At 31.3% G+C, this 6,000-nt stretch overlaps 1 protein-coding gene across 1 annotated transcript in view; it reads right to left on the bottom strand.

The window, feature by feature from the left end:
* Positions 1–6,000, bottom strand: part of LOC143245850 (uncharacterized) — a 53,223-nt gene that overhangs the window by 984 nt on the left and 46,239 nt on the right. The gene's annotated exons all lie outside the window — the stretch shown is intronic.

The raw sequence follows: 6,000 nt of genomic DNA, 5'->3' as shown, positions 1-6,000 counted from the left end.
ACTATGATGTTTTACCACTAACACCAAACATAACTATGATGTTTTACCACTAACACCAAACATAACTATGATGTTTTACCACTAACACCAAACATAACTGTGATGTTTTACCACTAACACCAAACATAACTATGATGTTTTACCACTAACACCAAACATAACTATGATGTTTTACCACTAACACCAAACATAACTGTGATGTTTTACCACTAACACCAAACATAACTATGATGTTTTACCACTAACACCAAACATAACTATGATGTTTTACCACTAACACCAAACATAACTATGATGTTTTACCACTAACACCAAACATAACTATGATGTTTTACCACTAACACCAAACATAACTATGATGTTTTACCACTAACACCAAACATAACTATGATGTTTTACCACTAACACCAAACATAACTATGATGTTTTACCACTAACACCAAACATAACTATGATGTTTTACCACTAACACCAAACATAACTATGATGTTTTACCACTAACACCAAACATAACTATGATGTTTTACCACTAACACCAAACATAACTATGATGTTTTACCACTAACACCAAACATAACTATGATGTTTTACCACTAACACCAAACATAACTATGATGTTTTACCACTAACACCAAACATAACTGTGATGTTTTACCACTAACACCAAACATAACTATGATGTTTTACCACTAACACCAAACATAACTATGATGTTTTACCACTAACACCAAACATAACTATGATGTTTTACCACTAACACCAAACATAACTATGATGTTTTACCACTAACACCAAACATAACTATGATGTTTTACCACTAACACCAAACATAACTATGATGTTTTACCACTAACACCAAACATAACTATGATGTTTTACCACTAACACCAAACATAACTATGATGTTTTACCACTAACACCAAACATAACTATGATGTTTTACCACTAACACCAAACATAACTATGATGTTTTACCACTAACACCAAACATAACTATGATGTTTTACCACTAACACCAAACATAACTATGATGTTTTACCACTAACACCAAACATAACTATGATGTTTTACCACTAACACCAAACATAACTATGATGTTTTACCACTAACACCAAACATAACTGTGATGTTTTACCACTAACACCAAACATAACTATGATGTTTTACCACTAACACCAAACATAACTATGATGTTTTACCACTAACACCAAACATAACTATGATGTTTTACCACTAACACCAAACATAACTATGATGTTTTACCACTAACACCAAACATAACTATGATGTTTTACCACTAACACCAAACATAACTATGATGTTTTACCACTAACACCAAACATAACTATGATGTTTTACCACTAACACCAAACATAACTATGATGTTTTACCACTAACACCAAACATAACTATGATGTTTTACCACTAACACCAAACATAACTATGATGTTTTACCACTAACACCAAACATAACTATGATGTTTTACCACTAACACCAAACATAACTATGATGTTTTACCACTAACACCAAACATAACTATGATGTTTTACCACTAACACCAAACATAACTATGATGTTTTACCACTAACACCAAACATAACTATGATGTTTTACCACTAACACCAAACATAACTATGATGTTTTACCACTAACACCAAACATAACTATGATGTTTTACCACTAACACCAAACATAACTATGATGTTTTACCACTAACACCAAACATAACTATGATGTTTTACCACTAACACCAAACATAACTATGATGTTTTACCACTAACACCAAACATAACTATGATGTTTTACCACTAACACCAAACATAACTATGATGTTTTACCACTAACACCAAACATAACTATGATGTTTTACCACTAACACCAAACATAACTATGATGTTTTACCACTAACACCAAACATAACTATGATGTTTTACCACTAACACCAAACATAACTATGATGTTTTACCACTAACACCAAACATAACTATGATGTTTTACCACTAACACCAAACATAACTATGATGTTTTACCACTAACACCAAACATAACTATGATGTTTTACCACTAACACCAAACATAACTATGATGTTTTACCACTAACACCAAACATAACTATGATGTTTTACCACTAACACCAAACATAACTATGATGTTTTACCACTAACACCAAACATAACTATGATGTTTTACCACTAACACCAAACATAACTATGATGTTTTACCACTAACACCAAACATAACTATGATGTTTTACCACTAACACCAAACATAACTATGATGTTTTACCACTAACACCAAACATAACTATGATGTTTTACCACTAACACCAAACATAACTATGATGTTTTACCACTAACACCAAACATAACTATGATGTTTTACCACTAACACCAAACATAACTATGATGTTTTACCACTAACACCAAACATAACTATGATGTTTTACCACTAACACCAAACATAACTATGATGTTTTACCACTAACACCAAACATAACTATGATGTTTTACCACTAACACCAAACATAACTATGATGTTTTACCACTAACACCAAACATAACTATGATGTTTTACCACTAACACCAAACATAACTATGATGTTTTACCACTAACACCAAACATAACTATGATGTTTTACCACTAACACCAAACATAACTATGATGTTTTACCACTAACACCAAACATAACTATGATGTTTTACCACTAACACCAAACATAACTATGATGTTTTACCACTAACACCAAACATAACTATGATGTTTTACCACTAACACCAAACATAACTATGATGTTTTACCACTAACACCAAACATAACTATGATGTTTTACCACTAACACCAAACATAACTATGATGTTTTACCACTAACACCAAACATAACTATGATGTTTTACCACTAACACCAAACATAACTATGATGTTTTACCACTAACACCAAACATAACTATGATGTTTTACCACTAACACCAAACATAACTATGATGTTTTACCACTAACACCAAACATAACTATGATGTTTTACCACTAACACCAAACATAACTATGATGTTTTACCACTAACACCAAACATAACTATGATGTTTTACCACTAACACCAAACATAACTATGATGTTTTACCACTAACACCAAACATAACTATGATGTTTTACCACTAACACCAAACATAACTATGATGTTTTACCACTAACACCAAACATAACTATGATGTTTTACCACTAACACCAAACATAACTATGATGTTTTACCACTAACACCAAACATAACTATGATGTTTTACCACTAACACCAAACATAACTATGATGTTTTACCACTAACACCAAACATAACTATGATGTTTTACCACTAACACCAAACATAACTATGATGTTTTACCACTAACACCAAACATAACTATGATGTTTTACCACTAACACCAAACATAACTATGATGTTTTACCACTAACACCAAACATAACTATGATGTTTTACCACTAACACCAAACATAACTATGATGTTTTACCACTAACACCAAACATAACTATGATGTTTTACCACTAACACCAAACATAACTATGATGTTTTACCACTAACACCAAACATAACTATGATGTTTTACCACTAACACCAAACATAACTATGATGTTTTACCACTAACACCAAACATAACTATGATGTTTTACCACTAACACCAAACATAACTATGATGTTTTACCACTAACACCAAACATAACTATGATGTTTTACCACTAACACCAAACATAACTATGATGTTTTACCACTAACACCAAACATAACTATGATGTTTTACCACTAACACCAAACATAACTATGATGTTTTACCACTAACACCAAACATAACTATGATGTTTTACCACTAACACCAAACATAACTATGATGTTTTACCACTAACACCAAACATAACTATGATGTTTTACCACTAACACCAAACATAACTATGATGTTTTACCACTAACACCAAACATAACTATGATGTTTTACCACTAACACCAAACATAACTATGATGTTTTACCACTAACACCAAACATAACTATGATGTTTTACCACTAACACCAAACATAACTATGATGTTTTACCACTAACACCAAACATAACTATGATGTTTTACCACTAACACCAAACATAACTATGATGTTTTACCACTAACACCAAACATAACTATGATGTTTTACCACTAACACCAAACATAACTATGATGTTTTACCACTAACACCAAACATAACTATGATGTTTTACCACTAACACCAAACATAACTATGATGTTTTACCACTAACACCAAACATAACTATGATGTTTTACCACTAACACCAAACATAACTATGATGTTTTACCACTAACACCAAACATAACTATGATGTTTTACCACTAACACCAAACATAACTATGATGTTTTACCACTAACACCAAACATAACTATGATGTTTTACCACTAACACCAAACATAACTATGATGTTTTACCACTAACACCAAACATAACTATGATGTTTTACCACTAACACCAAACATAACTATGATGTTTTACCACTAACACCAAACATAACTATGATGTTTTACCACTAACACCAAACATAACTATGATGTTTTACCACTAACACCAAACATAACTATGATGTTTTACCACTAACACCAAACATAACTATGATGTTTTACCACTAACACCAAACATAACTATGATGTTTTACCACTAACACCAAACATAACTATGATGTTTTACCACTAACACCAAACATAACTATGATGTTTTACCACTAACACCAAACATAACTATGATGTTTTACCACTAACACCAAACATAACTATGATGTTTTACCACTAACACCAAACATAACTATGATGTTTTACCACTAACACCAAACATAACTATGATGTTTTACCACTAACACCAAACATAACTGTGATGTTTTACCACTAACACCAAACATAACTATGATGTTTTACCACTAACACCAAACATAACTATGATGTTTTACCACTAACACCAAACATAACTATGATGTTTTACCACTAACACCAAACATAACTATGATGTTTTACCACTAACACCAAACATAACTATGATGTTTTACCACTAACACCAAACATAACTATGATGTTTTACCACTAACACCAAACATAACTATGATGTTTTACCACTAACACCAAACATAACTATGATGTTTTACCACTAACACCAAACATAACTATGATGTTTTACCACTAACACCAAACATAACTATGATGTTTTACCACTAACACCAAACATAACTATGATGTTTTACCACTAACACCAAACATAACTATGATGTTTTACCACTAACACCAAACATAACTATGATGTTTTACCACTAACACCAAACATAACTATGATGTTTTACCACTAACACCAAACATAACTATGATGTTTTACCACTAACACCAAACATAACTATGATGTTTTACCACTAACACCAAACATAACTATGATGTTTTACCACTAACACCAAACATAACTATGATGTTTTACCACTAACACCAAACATAACTATGATGTTTTACCACTAACACCAAACATAACTATGATGTTTTACCACTAACACCAAACATAACTATGATGTTTTACCACTAACACCAAACATAACTATGATGTTTTACCACTAACACCAAACATAACTATGATGTTTTACCACTAACACCAAACATAACTATGATGTTTTACCACTAACACCAAACATAACTATGATGTTTTACCACTAACACCAAACATAACTATGATGTTTTACCACTAACACCAAACATAACTATGATGTTTTACCACTAACACCAAACATAACTATGATGTTTTACCACTAACACCAAACATAACTATGATGTTTTACCACTAACACCAAACATAACTATGATGTTTTACCACTAACACCAAACATAACTATGATGTTTTACCACTAACACCAAACATAACTATGATGTTTTACCACTAACACCAAACATAACTATGATGTTTTACCACTAACACCAAACATAACTATGATGTTTTACC

This window comes from Tachypleus tridentatus, chromosome 3 (genome assembly GCF_004210375.1).
Source record: "Tachypleus tridentatus isolate NWPU-2018 chromosome 3, ASM421037v1, whole genome shotgun sequence".
Taxonomy (NCBI): domain Eukaryota; kingdom Metazoa; phylum Arthropoda; class Merostomata; order Xiphosura; family Limulidae; genus Tachypleus; species Tachypleus tridentatus.
This window is presented reverse-complemented; position numbering and strand designations above follow the sequence as displayed.